Here is a 27,769-nt window from a genome sequence, read left to right as displayed (position 1 = left end):
CCCAGGACCCCGACATCATGACCTTAGCCGAAGGCAGAGGCCCAACCCACTGAGCCACTCAGGCGCCCCCCAAGATTTCTTGTATAAGAGAACAGCTCATGTTAATTCTGTCTATGAATGTCTTCTTAGACAAACAATTCAATGTAGACAAATATTATTTGAAGAATAATAGCTAAGACTATGCTACAAATATGAGCTATAAATAACTGTTCATATCTACAGATATGTAAAACACCATAGTTCCATAATTTTCTTCCCTTTCTAGCTTGTATTTTAATGTTAATACTAGATGAAGGAGTGAATTAGATTGTTTCAGGTATTACTTTGAACACAGATGAAATTCAGAGTTTAAGCCACTAAAAATAAGGCCCCTGAACATCCATGTCTTCGTGTGTAAAAGTTAGGAAATGATAGTTAATGTCAGTTATTTTTGAACTTTGGATCTACAAATGTGCTCACAACATAAAAATACTCTTTCTACACTTTCTAAACATCTTTCAATTTTGTTCCTTCTGCTACCGACAAGTACTGCATCTTAATACAGAATTACACAAAATAATTTTAGCATCTAAGTACGAAAAAAGAAAATAGAAAAGTAAAATTTTTCTCCTCAGAACACAAGAATTAAAGAAAGAGCAATAAAAAAAAAAATAAGTTTGAAGTGATTTTGACCACTTGTAGACCCATCTTCAAGACTTGGGTGAAATATGTGAAAGGGGTTTAAGTACACATATTGATGAGCACTGAAAAATGTATAGAATTGTTGAATCGTTGTATTGTATGCTTGAAACTAATATAACACTGTATGGTAATTATACTTTAATAAAAAATAAATTAACCTGCAGTTTAAAAAATAAAATCGAATTGAATTAAAAAAAAACGAATGTCCAAGATGGGATTTCTAACAGTCTAATGGTGTCTCTTTTAGTTTCTAGGGATCTGAACTCAAAGAGTGGGAAGTTTGTTGGTTCATATAATCAAACCTCAGTAACATTAGAAAGCACATAAGCAAACCAGGCACAAAAAGTGGTCCCAGCAGCTTAGACCTTCCAACAAGACTGGACTGTGTCTGTAGCTGCTATTGGATTGTATCCTCAGAGCCTTCTACCAACAGTAGTTAATTAAATCTGTGGGAAGAGCCCTTTGATCTATCTTGGGGATTGTGCCCTTACTTGACCAAGCACTGCTGGCAGGTGGCCTAGTCTGGGCCAAGTGGCCACACCTGTGCCGAGGGAGAAGGTCTTGTACTTGTCAATTGCAACCAAAACAACATGGCTGAGGAGGGGCCAGTGATGAGGAATGGAGGAAGGAGAAACAGGTAAAGGGAGACAGAGGTGCCCTTTCTACAACATGCTTTTTCTATAAGACAGTCCTCTTTCGAGAAGAAAGTATTCCAAAGTAGAAAAATTCAACATTGTCCACTTCAGAATTCTATGTATTAAGGTCTAAATTTAAGGGCACCTGGTTGGCTTAGTTGGTTAAGCAACTGCTCTGGACTCAGGTCATGATCCTGGAGACGATGATTGAGTCTTGAATCGGGCTCCCAACTCCAGGGGAAGTCTGCTTCTCCCTCTGACCTTCTCTCCTCTCATGCTCTCTCTTACTTTTTCTCTCTCTCAAATAAATAAATAGAATATTTTTTAAGAGTCTAACTTTATACCATAAAAATGCCAAAGTGGTTTGTGAAAATAAATGAGAAAAAAAATCATTAAAAAAATAGACTTGTGGGGCCGCCTGGGTGGCTCAGTTGCTTAAGCGTCTGACTTTTGGTTTCTGCTCAGGTCATTTCTGCTCAGGGTCGTGAGATTGAGCCCTGTGTTGGGCTCCAAGCTTGGCGTAGACCCTGCTTACTTTACCCTTCCCCCAGCTCTTTCTCCCTCTCTTAAAAAAAAAAAAAAAAAATTTGTGTGTTGAATCACACATTTAATATAAAGGAGAGATAAAAATGTTTCTATTTAGAATTTTTTTTTCTACATCATCGAAGTAACTGAAGAGTCTTAAACAGCCAAGGAAATTTGTCCTGATAAAGTCTTTTTGTTTTTCTAGTAAATTTCCCTGTTAGACGTTGGCATTCCCCAGAGTGGTAAGAACCTCCAAATCTCATTCAAAATTAGCATCATCTATCAGGAGAAAATAAAAATTTATTGATGCTTTGTGTTCATGAATTTTTCTTCAATATTTGAATAGTAAATGCCAGTAAAGAAACAGTCTGATTTCAGAAGCTTCAGTCATCGCATGTAGGTTATTGGCAAAAGTGCCGTATCCGTTATTCTAACCTCATGAATCTTTTCACGTATTAGCATCCTTTCAGGAATTTATTCCTCATTATCCACTGTATGCTCTGGGAATGCTGGATCACCTGAGACAGACACTGTCCTGAATTCTTGGAGCTTCTATTTACTGCGTTTGAGCCCAGACTTAACAGAGTCATGGTGGATGTGACAGAGAACGTTACCTGTAAACTGAGACCTACAAGAGGAGTTCTGTGTGCAACATGACTTTATCCCACATATGAGAGGAAAGAAACACTGAAACATGCTGGTGTTTATCAATTTGGCAAATTTTCAGCACTGGGTTTGCAGTTGGCTCGAGAGGAAAGCATAACAGCACACATGACACATGATTTATATATTCTTCATCCTTTAAATGTGTCTTTCTAAGAGATGGTTACTTAAGAAATGTCTAATCATTCACTTAACAAGTGTTGCTAAACTTACAACAAGAGTCTAATGTATTGAGCTTATCTGATCAGGGTTTCCCAACAGGCATGTCAGAAGCATTACCTTTGAATCCCAGGTATCTCATTGAATAGTTGGGGCAAGTCACTTAACCCATCTCCCTTCTCCATAAAATGCAGCCAATAGCCCATGCTTACCTCATGGGTTTATTGCAAGGATCTCTTAACACACACACACACACACACACACACACACACACACACGCCCCAATTCCTAAGCTACAGAACACTATACACATCATTGGTATGTTCCTGCTATTATCAATACACCATTTTATACTTCTGAAGTATTTAGTGTTTCTTCCCATTCTTCTGTATATTGCTTGTTCATAGAAGATCTATCTTCTGTCCCTTAGTTATGCAAAGGGAATGTATTAAAAGTCCTCCAACCATTCTCCAGCCAGTAGCTGACTCATTCTGATCTGCCAGCTTTATCAGCCCCTCTTAGCCCATCACACAAGTAACCTGCATCGTGGGATTTGAATAACTGTGCTCCAGACTCACTGTCTGCTAAGAGGAACGTGTGCCAAATTACTCAGGCAGGACTTGCTTGTAGGGTCACATATACAGGGTGAAGAGGGAGAGGGCTCAGCCAGTGCCAGGAAGCAAAGCAAGAAGACCCAGGGCTCTGTTACATTTCCCATTAACTTCGTTGATATGACCCTACTTGAACTTTCCTTGGCTGTACCTCCCTCCTGCCCACTCAGCCAAGGGAAAGGTGCTAGGTCTCCCAATGACTCTGAACACATGTGGACTATGTGTTAGCATACAAGGGGGAGGTCTGCTGGGTACTTGTCAGAGTGGCCATCCACAAGCACTAATAAGGCACATTTGAACCCAAAGAACTATTGTGCTTTCAGCAACCCTGTGGCTATTACTAAATATAATTTTTGTTAGTAACCAAATTCAAGTTATTGCTTTTAATTGGGCAGTGCAATTAGCAATTCAAGAATCCAACTATGACTTTTCCTCAAGAACTAATACTTAAGGCTAAAAAGAAAGAAAGAAAAAAAGAAAGAAAGAAAGGTATCCATTATAGAAGTTGGTATGTGCCTGGGGCAATGCCTGCAGAAACCCAGCCTCAGAAAACTTCTGGCTGCTTTCCGTCAGTAGATCTATTCTAGAATATCATAGAAATAGAGTCACATAGTGTGTACTTTTCTATGCCTAGCTTCTTTGCATTCAGCCCAGTAGTTTTGAGATCCCTCCCTATTGTGTGTAGCAGTAGTCTGTTCCTTGTTATTGCTGAATAGCTTTCCAATGCATGGGAACACCCCAATTTGCTTATCTAGTCACCTGTCGATAGACATTTTTGTTCTTCCTTCTGAACTATTATGAATAAAACTGTTAAAATATCTAAACACAAGTTTTTTGTGTAGACATGTTTTCATTTCTCTTAGGAAATTTCTAGGAAAGTAAGATCATACAGGCCATACGGTACTTCTACATTTAATTTTGTAAGAAACTGATGAACTCTACTTTTTTGTGTTCCCACCAGTAAGTTGTGAGAGTTCTGGTTGTTCACCTCCTTACCAATAGCTGATATTGTCAGCCTCCTTAATTGGAGCCATTCCATTGGATGTGTAATGGTTTATCACTATGGTTTTAATTTTCATTTTTCAGTGGTTGAATATCTTTTATGTGCCATTTGCTTATCTTCTGTTTTGAAGTCCCTATCTAATCTTTTACTCATTTATTTAATTGGGCTGTTTATCTTCTTTTTACTGAGTTTTAAGTGTTCTTTTTTTTTTTTTTAAAGATTTTATTTATTTATTTGCTGGAGACACAGCGAGAGGGGGAACACAAGCAGGGGGAGTGGGAGAGGAAGAAACAGGCTTCCCGCTGAACAGGGAGCCCAATGCAGGGCTTGATCCCAGGACCCTGAAATCATGACCTGAGCCGAAGGCAGATGCTTAACGATTGAGCTACCCAGGCGTTGTAAGTTGTAAGTATTCTTTATAAATTCTGGATCAGTGCTTTGTCTGATATATATGTACGAAAGGTGTAAACCACTGATACACAGCGGCTTACAATTTTGAACTTTACCATAGTGTAACATGACAACAACGGACTCACTGACAGTTGTTCTGGATCCATACACCATTCCTTTCTTCACTTTCAGTGTCATATTCGTTACATTACATGAGATAGTCGATGCAGTATTATAAACCAGGTTTTGTGAGAGATGATTTTCCCAATTGTAGGTGAATGGAAGTATTCTGAGCTTGTTTAAGGGAGTCTAGGCTAAGCTATGATGTTTGGTAGTCTAGATATAGTAAATGAATTTTTGACTTAAGATATTTTCAATTAACAATGGATTTATGGGGACATAACTCCATCATAAATCAAGGAAGATCTGTAGTGGGATACTTTCCAATCTGACTTTCCCTTTCTTTTCTTCATTGTGTATTTCAAAAAGCAAAAGCTTTAAATTTTGATAAAGCAAAAATCATGACCTGAGCTGAAGGCAGGTCATGAAGGTTTTTCAATTATTGTGTATGTATTTTATGTTCTGTGAGATCATGGAAAAATATATTAAATATAAATGATATTTATTTTATATAAATTTTTATATAAATTTATTTTATATAAATATGTAAAATTATATATATATGCATATATGTGTACATATATATGTATATATATCCAGTTCTTGGGACAGAGCTCCCTAAATCCTTGGAATTCCCTTAATGATAAGAATGCTAGGAACAGGGGTACCTGGGTGGCTCAGTGGGTTAAAGCCTCTGCCTTCAGCTCAGGTCATGATTCCAGGGCCCTAGGATCAAGCCCTGCATTGGGCTCTCTGCTCGGCAGGGAGCCTGCTTCCTCCTCTCTCTCTGCCTGCCTCTCTGCCTACTTGTGATATCTATCTGTCAAATAAATAAATAAATAAAATCTTTAAAAAAAAATAATGCTAGGAACAGCTTTCATTCTAATATTTGGTCTTTGTTTCCAGTTCCTTATATAGGACTCCTGAAGCTCTTATAATTTCGTGGGTGAGAGGGGTTCTTTTGTCTAATGTGGTAATTCTGAGTGGGCTACTTGATAGCTCCTGGATGAGCTGGTCACTGGAAGACCAAGCCATGATTAGAAGCTTGGAATTTTCAGCCCTGTGTCTTTTCGTCTTGAGAAGGGAGAAGGGTTGAAATGGAGTTAATGATTGATCCTACCTAGTGATGAGGCTTTCACATAATCACAAAAGCATGGGGTTTGGAGAGCTTTTGGGTACACATGGAAATGCTAGAGAAGGGGATATCTGGAGTGAGAATCTCTGTGCCCTTTCCCACAAACCTTGCTATGTGCAAGGTTTGCAAGGTGCATCTCTTCTTCCTCTGTATCCTTCATATCCTTTTATAATAAACCAGGACACGTCAATAAATTGTTTTCCTGAGTTCTATGTGCTGCTGTAGCAAGTTAATAAAACCCAGGAGGGGGTTGTTGGAACACCTGGCTTCTAACCAGTCAGTAACAGAGGTGATGATCCAGACTTGTGACTTGCATCTGATGGAAGTGACGACAGACTAGTGGGACTGAGCCTTTGACCTGTGGGATCTGATGTTATCCCTAAGTAGATGGTATCAGAATTGAGTTAAGTTGTAGGACCCCCACCTGGATGTCCTACATGCATAATTTCTTGGTGTGGAATAAACTCACATCCATTTGGATTCACAACCAGTAGTGTAAGAAGTGAAATATTATGTGTAAAAGTAAAGAAGAGACACACAGGAGGAAGGAATGGAGGTTTTATCTAACACAAGAGGGAAAAACTGCACAGTTTCTAATATATGTCCTAAGAAATTTTTTCTACCCCAAGCCTACAACTATTTAGCCCTGTTTTCTTATAAAATGTTTCATAATTTTAGCTTTATATTTAGTTCTATGATTCACATAAATTTAATTTTTATGTATGGTATGAGTTATGGTCAAGATCTACTTTTTTTCATATGGATATTCAATACTTAAAGGAACATTTATTTTAAAAATAGACTTTCTTCACTGAATAACCTTGGCATCTTTGTTAAAAAAAACTCCATCAACTACATATGCGCGGGCCTATTTTTGGACTCTGTTCTGTTTCAGGGATCAGGAGATCTTTCTTTTTCTTTTTTTTTAACATAATTGGTCTTGACAATGAACATGTTAAAATAACGCTTCTTTATTTGTATGCTGATCAGTTCTACAAATATTTAAGAACCAATTTATGATCATGACATTATACCAGGCCCCCTAAAGTATGTAAAACTGATTAAGATGAGATCACAGTTTCCAAGAATAGTATACTTTTAGAACATGGTCCAGAATGCATGTGTTGAGATGATTATATCTGTGTAGAGTTGGGGACGGGTTGTTGGGAGATGGGTTTATGATCCACGGAGATTTTATTCAAAATATGGTATATGTGTGCCTTTGTGCCTTTTGTTAGATTCTCAAAGGAGTAGGAGAAACGGTACCCCAAAGGACAACCTACTGCTAAGGATCAAAAAAATGTTGCTGTCACCTCTCCCAAGATGCATAATAGCAGAATTAGGAATAGCGGAATTAGGAATAGTTGAAAACCAGTTAACTGATGTGATTTTTTTTCTTAAAAAAGTCAGTGCACTGACTAAAATATTTTCGTTACTCTTTTATGGACCTGAAACAAAATGGTTTGCATTTATATACAGGTAATCTAATATCATTTCTTTTAGATAATTCTATAGCTGAGAAGTTTCTAGTCAATGTACCTACTTACCAGTCTTCTCTGGCCCATAACAGGTATTTTCTCTGAGATGATCTACCCTTGGCTTGTTTCTGAAACATCAAAGGAAACCAACCTAAATTCTCATGTCAAAAACAAATCCACAATATGGATACTTAATTAATGTTGACAGAAAATTAGCAGTAACAAGTTCAATGGTATTTACTTAAGAAATGAAGTTGAGATATTCAATGACAACAGCAATTAACAAAAAGCATAGAAGCTACAGTGCAAGATAGCACTTTCTCTTCAATCTTATTGAGGTGCAGTTCAAAGCATGGCATTATTATGGACTAAATGTCCCAGAAGACACACATGAGTATAATGAATATCTATGTGCTTCTGGAAATAGCTACATAAAAATACTAGTTTGGGGGAGAATGGAAAGTTTGTTTTATTAAAGAAAAATAATGCAGATTTACATATTATTCTGACCTCTGTGCCTATATGTCATTTAATATCCTTGGGTTAAAATCTCCCTTTCTGTGTTCTTCTGATGAGACATTATTTCAGGTCTCTGACAATTATATTAAGCAGTATTATAAATCTTGAATTTTTTTATATTAAAGTAGGCTCCATACCTGTTCTACTGCCTCAAAATGATGTTCATCTTTCCACAGGGTAATGTATAGAATCTATATAATTTTGGAGTGTATCTCTCATGAGGAAGGTCCCAAACCATACCTCTGTAACTGAGATATCCTTTCTTGTCTATGGAGGAATTCTCAGAGATTGTAAAGAAAATAAAATGTGTCTTCTGAGAACAAATACTATCTAATTTATGGGAATGTTTTCTTACTACTCTTCTTTCTTCTAATAACACTCCTCTTTCTGCCTCTGTATCTTCTGAGGGTGATGAGATGTATACCTGTTTTGAAGTGGCAAGACAGAATTTGGAAACAAATGATGAAAATTTAGGCTGAAGTAAGTGGGTTCTTATGTACCAATTAAGTTTTTTTCCAGTGTTAATGAAGATTTCTGATTTGGGCATGAGCTGTCGCACTGTGATCCTCCCTACATGAGGGTAATTAGGACAATAGTCCAAAACAATCACCATCGATTGACTTGTGATGTCTTTAAGTAGCGCCATGTTCCAGGGGCCACTACAACCGTAGATCCTTGTGTCAGTAAGTGAAATTAATCAAGACAGTCATCCAGCAGTTATTTCTGAATGTAGTCCAAAATTTTATTTCTGCTTAGATGACTGAATACAATTTTTTTGAAAGGGAAAAAAAAATAACCCAATGCATATGACCTAAACATATTCTATATATAGAAAAAAACTTCACTGATTGGAACCACTAGGAAGAAACAATCATGATTAGTATGAAACCAAAGCAGTTATGTAATATTTGCAGGAAGTGCAGGTTATTGACTTTTAAGTAAATATAGTAACTTGAAGAAGGTTAACAAATTGTTGTCAAGCAGAATTCTTTGATGATTGGCCTAATGAATGGATAATAAGTAGACTGCTTTCAAAGGAGCACAGCAATTATTTGTATGTTAATGGTACTTCTAAATGTGCTTTAAATCAGGCAGTCCTACAAAATAGGCTAAACATTTGCCCTACAATCTTAATTGTACGATTAATTTGCTTAGATATCATTTGATTTTAAATATACACATAGCATAAAGTGAATTTTATAAAATTTAAATAAATTCTCCATCCCAATACCCAATGGTTCCAGATTTCAAAATAGGCAATCAGAATTAAAGAGGTTCATCATGATTCTGACTGTTCTTGATATTTCCACATAAGTTGTATGAAGACAATTTCTATAGGTAGTTGTCTATTAGGAAAAGATGGCTTAAAGGTCCATGCTCTGGGAATCACCATTTCTTCGGAATACACATTTTTACATATTATCAAATAATAAATTATATTGACAGGGTAGAGGTGAATTCAGGTTTGAAAACAGGCAGACACCAGTGCAATCCCAACTCCAAAGCCGGAGACAGTGATCTTAAGCCAGGTATTTAACTTCCATAAGCCTTAATTTCCTCATTTGCAAAATGGGAATCACCATGCAGAAAGGTTTATAAAGGATGAAAAGAGTTGATTATAAAGTTCCTAGCATAATGAGCAGCAGACATTAGATAGTCAGCAAATGGTAGCTAATGCTCTTCTCAAATTGTTGGTTTTGTGGCTGTATTATAGAAAAAGAAAAAAGAAGAAAACAAAAACAAACAAGTAAAATAACTGATGCCCCTCCCAGACATGCAGAGGCACTGAACATTTCTAACATGCAATTTTAACATTTGCTCTAAACTCAGAAAGAAATTATGTGGAATGTATAAATTTGTCAAGCCATGCACATGAATAAAAATTAACATTTTATGCTTTCAAGTTATTAGAAAAATAACACACTAATGGCTGAAAAACTGTGGAACGACCAGACTTGAACAAACTTTCCAACATGGCGGTCAGTCAGATTTCAGAAGATAGTAACAAACACTATCTTGTTGTCATCTTTATCTGCTGAGTTGATTTACTCAAATAAAATTCACATCATTTGGCTATATGAATGCCTAAAATGAATAAAATTTATTAGCACCAGGGAGAAATGCCATCTTTTTGTATATAAAATATAATATCCTCTCTTGACCAATAAAACACCAACCCATGATAAATTTATTAGAAAACCACCATTTTAAATTCAGGCTGAAGCTTTAGCAAATGCTATTTATCATGAGTTAGTTTATTCTCCCATCATATCGCTCTATGTATAAATGTGATCTAATAGAAAATCCTTTTATTAATCCCCTCTGACATACTCCACTAAAATTTCCAAGGTCTCTGAAACACAGAGAGCAAGCAATAGTTTAGAACTAATTCCCAAGTCTATCCTCAGATCATTGTTTAGAAATAATAGCAGAGAAATAGAACATTTGTGCAGAATAACGGTCACCTGCTGTTAGAGTAAGGTTGGAATAAAGAAAGAATTCTTTTCAAATAAAAAAAGGCAAAGCAGGGATGTTTATTTTCAAAATGGAGATCTTGTTTCTCTGGGAATGTTCTCTTTGCCACTCACACATCATTTTGTTTTCATAAATTATAACAAAAATTCTCTTTCAACTTAATCTCTTGGAATTGCCATGTATTTGACTCATGAAGGAGTTAATCAAATTTCATACAGCCCTGAAGAACATAATTATACCTGAGATTTACCTTCTCGCTTGGTCCACTGTTTATACATCTATCATGGTCTTTTTGACGTGTCAACCTGGCTACACTACAGTCACCAGTCAGTTAGCCAAGCACAAATGCAGGTGTGAAGGTATTCTGGATTACACTCTGTTATCAGTTGACTTTAAGTAAGGGTGAGCCTAATTCAATCAACTGAAAAGCCTTAAAAGTGGATCTGAGCTCTCTCTGAAAAGGATAAACCAAGCCTGTGGTCAGCACCTTCTGCCTGTGACTGAGAATTCCAGGCTGTTGTTCTTGATGGCCTAACCTACTAATTTCCAACTTGGCCACCTAGCCCCACAATCATCTGAGACAATTCCTTGCAATAAATCTCTCAATAGACATTTCCTACTGATTTCTGTTTCTGTGATTGAAACCTGACTGATCCCATACCCATTTTGAAAATCCCTATTCAAAAATTCATTGTGAGATTGGTCCAGTTTATTACAATAATATGAGGTCTGGGGTTTATAAAACTACTTATTTAGCATATACATTTTTAAAAAAATCTTAGAAATGATTGATTAGCTGCAACCAATTGAGTATTTAAGTCTATTAAATTCAGTATTTCTGAATCCAGCCTACTAACATATTCTTCTAAATATGGGAAAATATGACCTCATGAAGATTGGTGAAACCTTTTTTAACCAAAGTTATGTGTGCTAATGCCTCAGAAGATGTTAACCTGATGCATAAACTTTCTAACTATAGAGTTGTGATAGCCTTTTGATCTGGACCAAAATTCGAAGTTTAATCTCAGATTCCATCATCTGATGCCCTTTGGTAACAAGAATAGATCAGTTAATAAAAGTGGGGGTATATTTATAACTGTAAACTCGGAAAAGAAATTCAGCAGACTCATAACCACTGACATACTAGTCTTACTTTAGGCAGGGTCAGTTCCAATATTTACAAATAACTCTAATTTCTTTAATTATTAGCTTAAGGCTAGAAGGCCTTAAATCATTTAACAGCAAAACAGCTTATGATTTTTTAAAAAATCAACACTAAATTGCCATGGCTGATTTTCCTTCTGCTTTCTATCTGATGGTCACAGAACATCCCCCCTAAGAATGAAAGTGGGTTATACTGCTCCTGTCTGACAAAACTCATCCATCCCCTATCACTCCACAAGGTAAGTAGCACTTTGGATCCAAACACTCCTATTAATACTGATGGTCTGTGTCTATGTAAACAAGTGTATTTTCCTTCATGTGTACCGTTTTCACCCTTCCTCTAGAATTTGGCAAGTGTGCTTTTTTACTCTCTTTCTCAACTTAGATCTTGAGAACTTGGACTGTTCAAATGTTGCACCTGCAGCTCCTTGAAAGCAAATGTTTCAAATGTTAAAGAAGATTGATGAGACTGGAATAGGTAATTCAGGCCTGAAAACACAAAAAGAGGCCAAAGACATACAGAGAATATGCCAATTGCCTTCCGACCTCATTAGTTTTTCTTGTCTGTTGAAGGCAAATACCAGATAAACTCTGAAGCAAGGTGGAACAAGAAGAAAATTAGATTCCTGCTACTGTTTCTTCCGTCAGTGCTAATTATACATCAATTCAGAAATAAAACATATTTTAATTGGTCTTTAGAGACTATAAGGAAACAAAAGCATATTTACTTTTAAGAGTAATTTCAATTTCCTTACATTGCAATTCATGGGAGAGACCAAGGCTTAGCTAACTTTGTTGGAATTTGTCGATTTATAGAAAGAGAGCTTCTTAAACAAATATATCCCTGTGTCAGGGGATATTGGGTTATAAGCAAAAGAAACACACTTAAACCATCGTAAGCACAAAGGAGTCTTCATTATAAGAGTATTCAAATACATCACAGATCCCAGACACATGATAAAACCCAGAATCCGAAGAAGTCAGAAGCCTAGCCAACCTCTGACTCCACTTTTCCTGAAGCAGATGAAATTACTACTCTGCCTTGCTCTACATATCTTCTTCATCCTTTCCTTCTCCAGCAGAGCAACTTTCCTTTTAAGGGCATTGATATGATCATCTTTGTCTTGCTTTACATGATCTTTCAAGTTAAAATGCTAACAGACTCTAGCCAGAATTTCTGAATCCCAATTTTAATTGTTTCATATAAATAAATACATACATATATAGCTTTGTAAATCAATCACCTGATAAAATCAGCCCACCTTGGGTCCAAATCTATCTCTGGTTCAGGGCACTTCCAAATGTAGTTTTGGCTAGAAAAGCAGGGATCATGACTCGGGATTTTCCAAGAATAAACCTAAGAAAAGAAGGTGGAAAGAGTAGTTTTCAGTGAAAAAAAAAAAAAAGTAAGCTGCGTGGGTAATCTTAAAAGATGTCTATCTTATAGAAGTACAAATAGAATCATAACCACTGAATTTGGGAAACCATACGTCCCGATAGCCTGAGAAATTTCTAATTTACCCCTGTTGCTCCACTATAATGATAAATAGTAAAAATTCTCTTTCACTCAAAATAATCTCAGTTTGGGTGATAAACGTAGGTGTGGCAGATATTTACTGAATCAAACAAATTTATCTTTATTACAAGGTGATTTTGATAAATGATGTTGGTTAAATAGGCTGATATGTGACATGACTCCTTCCCATTACAAATACATTTAAATAAATCATTAAATACATAAAGTGATCTCAAAGCAGTGACTTGGAAGTCAGTAGACCTGCCATACCTGACCCTGAGACATGTGACAGTTATAGAAATACGGGGTTTCAGAGAGCAAAGGGACTCCTAACTATCAGAATAGTTGGGAAAGAAATCTCACTGTGAGGAATCTGTTGACAGAAAGGTCTGCTGTCCTTTCAGAATCTGGGCTCCCTGCAGAGAGTCTTGAGAGAAGTGGTCAAGCAGCTGGTGAGAAACATGAACACGGACCAACCTTCACTGAGTGGAGAAAAATGTATCAAATGCCCTTATTTCACCTGATCCATTTGTTTCTATACTGGTATTTATAATGAGACTTTCTTATAAATTCATAGAGATGATCAATTTCTCCAATATATAGTATATAAGACTCTCAGGAGTTCTTTCTTGCATTTTACCTAACTATAGAATATACTCTGCTACCAACTGAATTGCTCACATTGAGAAGGTCAACTACCCTTCTTATACAATGCAATCTTCCCTTAGGAAGGTATTGAGTCATCACCAATAACAACAAAATCACAGTATTTATTAGTAAATATCAAAGTGAGTAATTTGGGCTCAATTTGCTTTCAATACAAACAAATAAAAATGTGTATAGGTTCACTACAAATTCATATTTTAATTCCAGCATAGATGTCAAATAAGAAGAATTATTCTGGATCCCCTGAGTTGGATGGCATTTCTCTCAGAGGAGAAGCCAAATCCTAGTAAGGCTTATGTTTAAGCCTCCTTAGCAAAGAGAAATAAACTTTCAATAATTAAAGGTAATGAATATACACCAACACCCTGAGACACGCACTGCAGTCTTAAGTCAGTTTAGACAAGAGATCCTGGGGAGACATTAGCACTGATTATCATAGCATAATTCGTCTTTGGCAAGTCAAAGGAACTAGTTTTGACCATTTCCTCAAAACCGATTTATGTTGTCACGTTCTAGCTCCTTTCCCTGTACTCTTTCTCCAACTATCCTCTCTTATTTGGCCTCCTTGAGAGAAAACAAGGGAGCTACATATTCATGGTCAGAAGCCATAGACTTGAAAAGACTTTTCTACAATGTATGTACATGAGAAAACTGCTAGAGTAGAAACATACCATAGTTGGGAAGAGCTCTGTGTGTCAGTCAGAACTTTTTTCTCCAAGTGACATCAACCCAAATCTTTCTACAGAAGAAAAAATATACTGTAGAGATCTACATGACCTGTACCAGAGGTATCTTTTTAACAGCAGGAAGGTTAGTTACCTCAACATCTACTGAAATCCAGACCTTAAATCCCGACAATTTCTCATCTCTCTTGTCTCCAAAGATCAGCCTCATATTTTCCTGTTGCAAACTGGTTGCCTTTAGGTGCTAGAGAACATGGTGGCCGGCAGTTACTAAACATGATGTCCCATAGTACTCACCATCAGAGAGCAACTGATTTATATTCCCTCCATCTTCCCAAGCTCAAATACTCCAAGGGGCAGCTATTCTATTACTGGTCCTACTGTGTCAGATGAGTACCTTTGCACCATCAACTATAGTCTAATATGGAGGCTGCTAGTACATAGCAGCCACCATTCTGTCCACCATGATTGGGTTAGAGATAGAAGATAAGACACTGCGAGTATTTTCTCAAAAAAAAAAAAAAAAAAAAAAAACCCTGCTGGTCTCAGTAGGTGGAAGGTACACAGAGCAAATAAAAATTTACAAGGAACTACAGCACAGAAAAATTAAAAATAATCATAAAATACAAGCCAAAGTTGGAAAATAAAAGAGAGTATATCGTTGATTCCCTAGCAAAACATGTGACAGAGCCTGATGCATTTAGTCACTAGGGCATTCATCCCTGTGGGCCACACCAGTCTCCTGGAAACCTGGAGACAAACATCTCTGGAGTCAATAAGATGGAATAACACATTAACTCAGAGGTTTTCAAGTTCTCCAGGCAACAGACTATGTCAAAGACAGACACTTTGGGCACCACCTTGCACATGAATTCCTTGATTGTTCCTGTTAAAATCATTTTTGTGAACAAATTCAAATAGGTATTTCTTCCAACAAAATATCAACAAGGAAAAATGTATTTCAGGCATAAAGTATTTTTCAGACATAAAAATTGATTCTAGCCTATGGAGGTACAAAACCATATAAATGGGAGGTACCATGCATAATCTCATGCTCTCCAGAGCAATCCATAGTCATAACCAGTCATTTGCAGGTTGTAGGACAAAGTTTATCTTAATGTTCATCTCTCCCCTTCCTGCCTCTAAAGCACGTTCTCTCTCACCTTACAGACAAACTGAAGACACATACTTGCTCTCTCTCTCTCTCCTTATAGACAAACTGAATGTTTTGAATTGCAAATGGTGGAATGTTAGGCACTGTAGGTGGTATATTATCAATCCTTTCAAATATTGAAGGATAACCCTGTTAATGAGAGATTCTTCACAGATTAAAAGAAAGAATCATTTTGAAGAAGCCCAAAGGAATTTCAGGTTTCAAAGCTTTATTTTTCATTCTATATAATCATTAGGCCCCATGAACAGGAACTTAAAATTATAAGACACCAGGAGATAATGGGGATTTCTAATTTACTGAATTCAAATGGCCCAAGCTATTTCTGTGATATTATACTGCAGTTAATAAGGTGAGACAAAAGATCACTTAATCCATGAATTTCTAAGGCATGGTCTCAGGTGAGGTAAGCTTCCTTTTTAAAGATAATGTAGATGTTTCAGGAGCCCCTGCTGAGAAATAGATAATGTCTGTGTCTTACTAAATATCTTAGAGTCATAGCTCAGATAGTAGGTACTTTAATATAAATATTCATTTTTTGATCCATAAAGAGATAGTCCTGATTATGCTCATTATTTAATTTGCTGCTAGAGTAGGTCAGGTTAGGTCTTCTTGATGCAAAAATATCCATTGCACATTCACACACATACAGCCCATCAGAGAGCAATGTCTTCATGACATCTGATAATACAGCAACCTCTGTTGGCTTCAGGTTTTTTAGATCTCCTATTGGACCCTTGGGATCATAAATACATGCTGTCAATATTAGGAATTTCCTTAGATATTCTTAAGTCTCTAACAAAGGAAAGGTAGATACAGGAGAGAGACCTCTATATATGTCTGCCCTCCTTTTCAACAAAATCACAAGAGTTCTTTGAAAGTCTCTGGTGAAATTGCATTCTTGTGCACTAATGAATTTGCCTAATGGTTGTAATTACGGTGGAAATCCACCAGATGGCAAAATGGCAAAATTACATGAATCTAGACAACAAATGGATCGCCCTTCCTTTAAGAGCTTCCTTTTTTTCATTATAAAAATAAACAACAACAGAAACAACTTGGCCTACAACTGCCTAGGTGGGTGGGATCCCAAGACTTTGGCTGGTCCTTGTAAAGGTCAGACATTGGCCTTAAGCCATTCCAGGAATGTGTTCCAAAGGTTCTCAGGTGAAGTCAACTCCAAGTCATAAACCAGAGCTTTGAACCACTACTTCATTCTAAATGAATGGAGAGGGTATGATGGTGGCATCGAGAACGTTAGAAAATGGCTTTGCTTAGTATTTGGAGGTCTCAAAACAGTGCATCAGAGAGTGAGAAGTTGGATATAGAGATCTCCAGCCCTAGAAAAGCATTATTTTAAAATCTCTAGGAAAGATGGCTCCTCAAAAATCCCATTTCTGTGTTAAAGCATTTTCTTGTTTGAGCATTTGTCTTCATAACTTATTTAAATCTCTCTCATTTCAGTTTAAGGCTTTGCCTTTCTTTCATTCCCCCATTTCCTTAGGGGCTTTGAAAAAGAATCTCTTTAAAAATTATTCACAAGAATCTGGGTAGAATACCTAACATACCACTTTGCACATCAGATGCATTAACTTACTCATATTTTATGTATATAATGTTATATATCTATTAGGGACTAGAAAAATAATTCTAGAGATCTATGTGAATCACTTATAATTTAAATAATCATCTAAATAATTTTACTATTATTCAAGATTCTTTTCAAATATGTTTAGTTTTAGCTTTAAAATTACATTGTATTTGGTTTAAATAGAGTAACAAAAGCAGAGGATCTACTGTAATATAACTCTATTAATCATAAATTTAAAAGCAAGTTTTAAGATTTTCTTAATTCAGGAAATAATTTCCTAACTGGGTTATTCAGACTAATAGTGATTTATAAAATAACATGAGTTAGTGAATCTATTTTCATTATTTGAAAGAGTAGAACAGAAACTGAGCAGTTACCCAGAATAAGCCTCTGTCAGATAAATTATTCTGTTTGGCATAGATTTATATCAGCTCAGTTCAGTGTGAACTACTTGCAGTGATGCTACGAGGCAGGGTATCCCCATTTTATAGATGTGATAAATGAAGCTTGGTTGTCCTTTCTTATTTGCTTATAATTTTAATACTCTTCCTCCTAATATTTAAGCCTTAGTACTATAAGTATTTTTAAAATAATGACTAATTGAAAGCTCTCTGACATTTATATATGAACTTAAATAGATTTTTCACTTTTTCATTGAGTAAATACAGAGTAGTCACAAATTTCATTACATAAAGTACATAAGAGTAGCCTTTTTAAATCAGTACTAAATTTGACAAAGTTTAGAAAACTCTGCTATAGACAGTAAAGACATAGGACTCAGTGAGTTGATTGGTAAGGACGTTCCCCAATCCCAAAGTTTAATGGTCAGGTTAAAACTAATCTGGCTCTCCATTTTATGAGGATGGAAAAACCATTGACTCTCAAAATAATAGACCCAAAATCGTAAAAGTCTAACTTGTATGCTGGATATCATAGGGGGAAGAAATACCTTTATTTTTTTTCTATCTCTCTCATTCTCTTCAGCTTTCTCTTTAGTTTTTTGTTGTTGTTCTTATTTTGAAGATATTTTCTCAATATATATAACCATATTTTATTCACCATTTTGATATCTTCTTTTGTGAAATGCTGTCCAAGTCCCATGTCCCTATTTCTACTAGGGCAAAAAGAGTTAGGAATTATGCCCCCTTTTGTCAATTCCATGGAAAAGTTTGTATTAACTTGATACTAATGATGAAGACACTTTATGCTGCCTTTAAGCTGCAGATCTAATTTCTTAAATAACCATAAGATTACATAAATTTTGATTTCTGCTAGTTTAGTTTTTCAAACTTGTGTGTGTGTTTAATTTGTCCATTTCTAAATTTTCAAATTTATTTATAATATTTCATTTTTTCGATATCTATAGTATTGGTATTATAGCACTGTTTTATTAGTGTTACTGGTTTTTGTTGTGAACTTCTCTTCTCCTCACTAAGTTTTCATGGATGTTATTAGTTTGGTTTTTGTTCTTAAGAAATAATTTCGGTTTTGTTTACCCTATTGTAGTTTGTGTTCTACAACATGAACATCTGCTCTATATAATTTTGTCTTCTCTTTTCTATTGGTTTTGTTATTTTTATTATTGAGATAAAAAAATTAGATCATTGATCTCCAGCTTTTTTCTTTTTTAATATCTGTATTTATGTTATAAATTCCCTCTATGCTTGTCTTTTGTTCTATCCCCCATGTTTCAATACATAGTATTTTTATTATAACCAAGTACCAAATATTTTCTATTCCCATGTTTATTTTCTTATTCACCCATGTACTATCTAGATGTAAACTTCTTAAATTTCAAACTTGTGGAGATTTTACAGTTATCCTTCTGTTCAAAGAATATATTACCCTGAATGGTTTTAGTCCTTTGAAACTTGCAGAGAGAACACAGCATAATATGGTTAATTTTGATAAATGTTCCTTGTATACTCAGGGCAAATATGTATTCTGTTTTTACTGGGTGAGTGTTCTCTATGTGTCAGTTGGGCAGGTTGTTAATGACATTATTCAAATCTTTACCCTTAAGAATTATTTTGTCCATTTGTTCTATCATGTACGTTGTAAGATGGGTTAAAATTTCCTGCTATTTCTCTTCTCAGTTCCTTATTTGTTTTATAGTGGTGTGGTACATTTTCCTCGTGGGATAAACCTTTTATCATTATGAAATATCCTACTACACTTCAAATGTTTTTGCCTTTAAGTCCTCTTTGTCTGATATTAATATAGCTATAGCTTTATTATAGTACAACGTTTTTATTTTTTTTTGGTACAATGTTTTTATATACTTAATTTCAAATTTTCTGTATGCTTACATTTAAAGTGTGGCTCTTAGAGGCAGAATAAAATTGGGTCTTTTTATTTCTTTATTTTGTCTAACAGTCAAACTTTTAATCAGTATTTATTCTATTCACAAGTAATGTAATGTAGTTAAAGGTATGTTTGTGATTAAGACTTCCATCTTACTATCAAGAAAATGATAACACTGTAGTCCTTTTTTTGCTCCTTTGGGTTTGGTTTCCTTTTTTTTCCTTTCCATTTCCCCCCACTTGCCTAGTTTGGTAGTATTTTTTTAATCTATTCTTTTAGATTAGATAGATTTTTAATCTATTCTTTTTACTCTAGATTTTTCTAAATGTAGTTTCAATGTATCAAGTGTGATATAAATTAGTTATACTCGCCACTTACCAAACAAGGTAGAGACATTAGAATATTTAATTCTAAGTAACACTATCCTGAATCATGTTTTTGCTATAGTGTATTTTTATTCTAAACACATTTTAAACCCATAAAATATGATGATGATTTTATAGCATCAATATTCATTTCCTGTAACTAACTTATCAGCTTGTTCTACTCCTCATTTTTCTTTTATTTTTAAGCTTCACACTTCTTTTTTAACTAGTTTACTGGCAAAAAAATTCTCTTATTTTCTGTTTTAATTAATAATGCTTCATTTCATCTTTAATCTAGAATAAAATGCAGCATTTTTTTAAAAAAGTCAAATAGTATTTTTTTAAGTTTTGAATCATAATATCCCACATATTTAACTCTTTCTGTAGTGTTAAATTATGGGTAGATGATAGATTAATGAAGGAGCATGGCTGTTTGTTAAAAACAACAATAAAAAAAAAACCTTTGTTTACAATAATAAACAAAAAGTTGGATTTTCCCTGTAAGTCATAGTTTGCTGACTATTAGAATAATAAATTTACTCAATATGGCATTTTAGTTTAGGGGTTTAGGGGCGGGTTTTTTTGTTTTTTTTGTTTTGGAGCACTTTGAAAATATTGTTATTGTCTTCCAGCTTACACTGTTTCTTTTGAGAAATAACTTAGTCTCGCTGCTATTTCTTTTAAAGTAAACTTTTTTTTCCTTTATTCTAGCTGTTGTTAGACCTCTACCACATTAATTTCTGCAATTTTACTAACATTTTCCTACTTTTTTTGTCTTGTTTTGTTTTCCATTTCCTTTAAAACTATTTGGATTTGTAGTTATTCTGAAATTTGAGGATTAATGTATTGATGTTATTTTGTCATTTTGGAACATTTTTAGCCATTATCTCTTCAAATAACAATTTTGCTCTTTATTTTTCTCTCCTTTTCTTTGGGACTCCCCTTATCTATACATTAGACCTCTCTACTAGGACATGTATCTTATATGCACAGTATCCACAGTCCATCAGTTTTCTCTGAGTTTCATTCATTTCCTCAGCTCTGTATATTCCCTCTATGCTTGTCTTTTTTCTGTTTTAATTAATTGTTGAATCCATTTTTTCAGTTCTCAATTTTAGTTATTTCATTTTTCAGTCTAAATTTTTTTAACATAACTTTCAGTTCTCACCCTAAAATTCTCAATCTGTATCCTATTTTCTGCAACATATTTATTTTTTGGACATATTTTAAAACTGGTTTCTTACTATTTCATTATCATATTTCTGGCAGATCCGTTTATATTGTCTATATTTGGGGCGCCTGGGTGGCTCAGTGGTTTAAGCCTCTGCCTTCAGCTCAGGTCATGATCTCAGGGTCCTGGGATCGAGCCCCACGTCGGGCTCTCTGCTCAGCAGGGTGTCTGCTTCCCCCTCTCTCTCTGCCTGCCTCTCTGCCTGCTTGTGATCTCTATCAAATAAATAAATAAAGAATCTATATATTGTCTATATTTAAGTTTGATAAATTTCAAATCTGAGTGGCATGTCACCTGGGTGACTCAGTTGGTTAAATGTCCAACTCTTGATTTTGGCTCAGGTCATGAGCTCAAGGTCAAGCCCCAAGTCAGGGTCTGCACTCAGCTTGGAGTCAACTTGATAGTATCTCTCTCCCTCTCCAACTGCCCTTCTCCCTGCTCACATGTTCTCTCTAAACAAGTAAATAAATAAAAACTTTGAAAAAAAGAATCTGAGTAGAAACTTTGTATATGCAAAATGTGGAAGATAGGGGGCTAGTTCTCAGAAAAAATATCTGGTTAGGATATTTTATTATTAAACCCCTGAACTGTCCATGTTCAGAGAGCTTCTCTTTGGGGCTTATTAGTTTTCCCAGAGAGTCATAATCTATATTCTTTTCTGGGACATGAGTTAGAGGAAGCTGGAGGATAGTGAGGAGTTCTAAAAGCCCATATCTCAATGTCCAGCTTTTGTTCTACTATGCTTCGTGTCTACTCCAATCCTAGAATACCTAGCATACACTGGCTGTATAAAGCAAACCTCTATTTCTGTCCACACACAGAAGGGTTAGCTGTCTGAGTGAAATGAGTATATCCAAGGACTTAATGAAAATTTTTTCAGGACTATTGAAACAGAATCTAATATTTTTTAATACCATCCTACACTGCCAATTTTATAAGTTACTGCTACATTGAATTCCTAAGCTTTTCTGAGTTTCCATAGGCAGTCGGATATGAACTTTCTTTACTCTCTCATGTCATTTACCTTCTGACTTGTCCATTTGTATTCCCAATATCAAAAATTTTTTGAAGGGGGAGGAGCAGAGGGAGAGGGAGAAAGAGAATCTCATTCACGTTCCATGCTGGGCCCAATGCAGGGCTTGATCCCAAAACCCCTCAGATCACGATCTGAGCCGAGATCAAGAGTTAGATGCTTAACCAACTGAGCTATCCAGGCACCCCAGCCAATACCAAAATTTTTATGGGAATATTTGATCTATCCCTGTCACTTTTTCCATTCTCCAGCCCCTTTTGAATTTATGTTTATTTTTTTAAATTAATGAGTTTCTTGAACAAGCCAACATAAAAACATATGTTCATTTAATCATATTTAACTGGAAGTCCTTAAATCTTTACTATGAAAGTTATATGCCTTCGAATATATCTTCATAATTTCATTAGGCATAAACTGTTAATTGTTTCTGTAATAGAAATAGTCATAAAGCCAACTGTACTACTTTGTGGCCATAAAAACTGATGCATATAAAAATATGTAAAGACATTTTTACCTAAAATATATTAAGTAAATATATTACCTAAAAATGCATTATGGGACTCATAATCAAATGACTCCCTTTGGATTTTTATTCCTTTAACCTAGTGTATTGAGTTTTTATTCCTTCACAATAAATTACCACAAACATAACAACTTTAAACAACACACATTTATTAATTCAGTTTCTGCGGGTCAGGCATCTGGACATGTTTAGTTGAATCCTCTACTTGAGGATCTCACTATGCTTCAATGTGTCCCTGAGGGCTGCATTCTCACCAGAGATTTGACTGGGGAAGGATATACCTCCAGACTCTCACATGTTTTTGGAAGAATTCATTTCCTTTAGGCTATAGAACTAAGAGCTTAAGTTCTTGCTAGATGTCTCTTTCAGCTTATAGAGCATTCTGCAGTTCCTTGCTACAGAGACTTCTTCAACCTGACCACTTACTTCATGACAGGTTGCTTCTTCAAAGTCATTGAAAGGAGACTGCTGTCATGGGTTTTCTAGCAAGATGGAGTTTTATGTAATGTAACAATCATGGAAGTGACATCCATCACCTATGATATTCTGTTGTTGAAAAGCAAGTTGTAAAGGAGGGGGTTATACAAGAGCATGAATACCAAGAAGTGATGATCATGGGGCTCACCCTGCAGTCTGCCCACCACACCAACATTATGGTAATGACAGTAATGATGGATTATCATTATATTTTTCTTATGATGCTTTATTCTTCTAAAATGTCTTCACATATACATGTTTGTTTCTATGAATACATATATTAGAATAAACAACACAAGCTTAAGCTGTGTTTAGTCTGGGACTCTGGCAGTTCTGAGTATGCTCAGAGAATTAGTGGGACAAAATTTTCAGGGAGCCATTTATATGAAGGATGTAGGAGCCTCTGGATAAATAAGAGATACTGAGTTTTATTCAAGGACAACTGGACAGCACAGATGAGATGGTATGGTTTTAAAAAAATACTGTAGAAATGTCACTCAAACCATCCCATAGCTTCAGGACCTAATAAAAGTTTCAGGAAATCTCAACAAAAGTGTGAAGAAAAAAAATGAAAGTTCTTTTTTCCTTTAATCTCTATCGTACATTTAGAATGTGAGGCATCAGGAATGATAATAATAGTAATCCTGATAAAAGTCCCATTGGAACCACAGCATTAGGCTTGTGACCACACCAATAGCCACCAATAGCACCTCCACATTAAGAACAAGTGCTTTTGGACAGACATTTTTGCCCTTGATCTTGGATGTCATCAGCCCCCATGCAAACATCAGCACCAACCAAAATAACAGCCTGACTATGGTGGGCTCATATTTCACTTGCTACTTTTTGGCAGGGACATTTATCAAAGACAAGTCAACCTAAAAGAGGAAAGGAAAGTGACAGATGATCCAGAGATAAACCTGGAAACTAATTCAGATATTGCAGAATGTTCTCAGAATACTCTCTGGAAGAACCTTAAGGCACATTACATTTCTCAAATCATGGTAGTAAAGCAGGAAAATATAAATTGTATATCTTATTGTTATATTTCAAGTTGATATTTCTTGGTATATTATCTTAATTGCTGCTTACTATTATACTCTAAGGTAAATATTTTCATTCCCATTGCCATTTGGCAGATAAGAAAATTAAGTCTCACACATGAAAAAGTGCTCAACATCACTTGGCATCAGGGAAATACAAATCAAAACCACAATGAGATACCACCTCACACCAGTCAGAATGACTAAAATTAACAACTCAGGAAATAATACATGTTGGCAGGATGTGAAAAAGGAGGAACCCTCTTACACTGTCAGTGGGAATGCAAACTTGTGCAGCCACTCTGGAAAATAGTATGGAGGCTCCTCAAAAAGTTGAAAATAGAGCTACCCTATGACCCAGTAATTGCACTACTGGGTATTTATCCCAAAGGTACAAATGTAGTGATCTGAAGGAGCAAGTGCAACCCAATGTTTATAGCAGCAATGTCCACAATAGCCAATCTATGGAAAGAGCCTAGATGTCCATCGATAGTTGGGTGGATAAATAAGATGAGGGGTGTGTGTGTGTGTGTGTGTGTGTGTAGAATACAGCCATCAAAAAATGAAATTTGGCCATTTGCAATGATGTGGATGGAACTAGAAGGTATTATGCTAAGCAAAATAAGTCAATCAGAGAAATAATTATCATATGATCTCACTGATATGTGGAATTTGAGAAGCAAGGCAGAGGATCATGCAGAAAGAAAGGAAAAAATGAAATGGGATGAAACTAGAGAGGAGAAAAACAATAACAAACTCAATCTCAAGAAACAAGTTGAGGGTTGCTGGAGTGGATGGAGGTGAGAGGGATGGGGAAGCTGGGTGATGGATATTGGGGAGGGTATGTGCTATGATGAGTGTTATGAATTATGTAAGACTGATGAATCATACATCTGTACCCCTGAAACAAATAATGCATTGTACCTTAATTAAAAATAAAGGAGAAAGAAAACTAAGTCTCAAACAGTATAAGGAACATGTTCTTTGAAGTAGCTGACCTAATAAGTGTATCTATAAAAGACTTATCCACTTATAGCTCCTGGGACTAAACTCAGGATCATTGTCAAATGTAGCCCAGAACCAGTATTAAGGAAGGCTGTGAAGGAAGTATTGTAAGTGATGATCTCTTTTCTCCTGGCCTAAAATTTAATTTCCCTTTTTCTTAACTTATATAATTCTTACCTCTCCTCAATTGCTTGTCTAAAGTAAGAACCAAATCCTCTCTTAAAGACTTCTCAAGAATTACCCAGAAGACTTCATCTTTTCCTTTCTTCAGAGGAAGCATCTTGAAAACATTAAGTTCTCAACTACATCAAAAGCTTGATCCTCACAATAATCCTTTAAAATTGGAAGCAAGAAACCATAACTACATTTTATATGTGAACCAAGTAATGTTTAGAGAATTTCAAGGGCTTGTCCAAAATAGCATGGTTTAGACCAATGGTTCCCAAACTTCAAAATACAGCAAGATTACTTGAAATAGATCTGAGGTGAGGCCCATAAACTTGCATTTCTAATGTGATTCCAGGTGTTGTTTGTGCTTGTGCTGGTATATATTTAACTCTATTTAGCATTTTATTAATATTTCCTTGGGATAAAGAAAATCCTTAGAAAATGAGATTCAAGAGTTTCTGGTTTCACTATAAGAAAATATAATTCTTATATAAGAAATATAAGGTTTCAATATAAGTAGCAAAGGCATCTCTAAATCTTCTGTCTTCATATGTGCATAGGTCAACTCATCAAATTATCTGCTTGTTATCTTGGAAAGCACAATTAACCTTTTTCTTAAGACAGATGGCTTTTAGTGAGAAGTAAGCAACTTAACTAAAAACTGCAAGGGAAACAGGATATGTTAAAATAAGCAAAGAGCACCCAAATGAGAACAAACAGAGGCTTTTTATTCAGAGCCTGCTCTAGCAAGAGAGTCAGTTATCATCATTTGTGTTTGGCAGAAACTGAAAGGCAGGCAAGGCAGTGAGAAGACATTATAGTGGACAGAAAGAATATTTGTTGGAATGCGCTGATTGAGGCCACTGGTATAGCACCAATGGAGCCACTGAAAATATGCTAACAAGAAAGAGAATATCTCATGTGATTCAGATTTGGGGAGCATATTTAACTATTTCTGGTTAGTTCCGAATTGGAAGCAAGGATGAGAGACTAAGAAGCTCACAGTCATTGACCAACTCATAACTATTTGGAACCAATTGCTAAAGAAGTTGTGACTGGCGCCTTGGGAGGTTGTAAGTCATTGTTCAACTGATTATATATGAGATGGCCATTGTCTGTTTATAACGAAGTTTCTCAGGACCTTACACGGGTGTCTATCAGGACAAGCAGTTCCCTGACTGTAGGGCTAACTTCTCTACCAGACAGAGTAGATCTTATGTCAAGGGCCAATGATAATTTTAGGACCCTATAAAAGTATTTTGATTTCTTTTGAAGTCAGAAGGAAAAAATGAGCTTTTTGGTTAATTTTTAAATGTAAAAAGACAATACATTTGTCTTTGTGTTAACGGAGTGTTCTAAGAATGTAAATGTTGGATTATGGTAAAGAATTTGATTATACTCACAGGTCCCAGAGATGAGGTCCCTTCATATCATGCACGGTCATAGGGGAAAGCAGCAGTGTTGGTCAGGAAGCAGAAAAAAGCAAGAAGAAAGTCTCAGCCAGAACCTTTATTGGGAGTTTCTGAAAGGAAAGAAAAGGCAGAGTGAGCAGTTTAGGATTAGCTTGTTTGAAATACTGGAAGGCTTTGGGCTATGGGGTGGTCTCCAGTTGCCTGATACCTGGCCCTTGGATGGTTTAAGCCAATAGAAATATTGGCTTCATGTATGAGAGTTAGATAAAGAGGTAGTTGGGTTTATAGGCTGAGGATTGGCTGGTTTATTATTATCATTTTTAGGAAGAAGCTGGCTCTAGGAGGAGCAGTCTGTCTTTGGGTTTGTAAGTCTCCCAAATGTCAGAGCGAGGGAACAGAAAATAATGGAGTATAATTACCATAATAAGACACAACTCATTTAGTGCACTTTGCCTTATTGTGCTTTTCAGGTATCACATTTTTTACAAATTGAGGCTTTGTGGCAACCCGACATCTAACAAGCATTGGTATTTTTCCAACATCATTTGCTCACTTTGTGTCTCTGTGTCACTTTTTGGTAATTCTCACAATATTTAAAACTTTTCATTACTATTATGCTTGCTCTGATGGTCTGCGACATGTCTCATGTCTCACTGAAAGCCCAGATGATGGCTAGCATTTTTTTTTAGCAATAAGGTATCTTTAAATTAAGGTTTGTACACTTTATTTTAAACATAATGATATCACACACTCAAGAGACAATACTATAGTGTAAACATAACTTTTATATGCACTGGAAAACCAAAACATTCATTTGACTCACTTTATTGAGATATTTGCTTTATTGCAGTTATCTGGAACTGAACCCCCATTACCTCTGAGGTATGCTTATATTGGCTCTATAATGATTGGCTGCCAAATAGGCAAATACAAAATCTGTGAAAACACAGAACTCATATTTGTGAAATACAAGTTTTGACATTTTTTTGTGTTAGAAAATGTCCATGATTTAACACTCCCCTC

At 35.6% G+C, this 27,769-nt stretch overlaps 1 long non-coding RNA gene across 2 annotated transcripts in view; it reads right to left on the bottom strand.

Annotated features, from left to right (window-relative positions):
- Positions 1-27,769, bottom strand: part of LOC122902871 — a 69,191-nt gene that overhangs the window by 30,192 nt on the left and 11,230 nt on the right. For both annotated transcript variants that reach the window (XR_006383885.1, XR_006383884.1), the window contains exons 2-4: positions 26,738-26,856; positions 12,821-12,915; positions 7,470-7,528 (exon numbers count right to left, since the gene is read on the bottom strand). This is a non-coding gene — a long non-coding RNA (uncharacterized LOC122902871). The remainder of the gene's footprint in view (positions 1-7,469; positions 7,529-12,820; positions 12,916-26,737; positions 26,857-27,769) is intronic.

Source organism: Neovison vison, chromosome 3 (assembly GCF_020171115.1).
Source record: "Neovison vison isolate M4711 chromosome 3, ASM_NN_V1, whole genome shotgun sequence".
In the NCBI taxonomy this organism is placed as follows: Eukaryota; Metazoa; Chordata; class Mammalia; order Carnivora; family Mustelidae; genus Neogale; species Neogale vison.
Note: the sequence above shows the minus strand (reverse complement) of the source record. Positions and strands in the feature narration are given on the sequence as shown.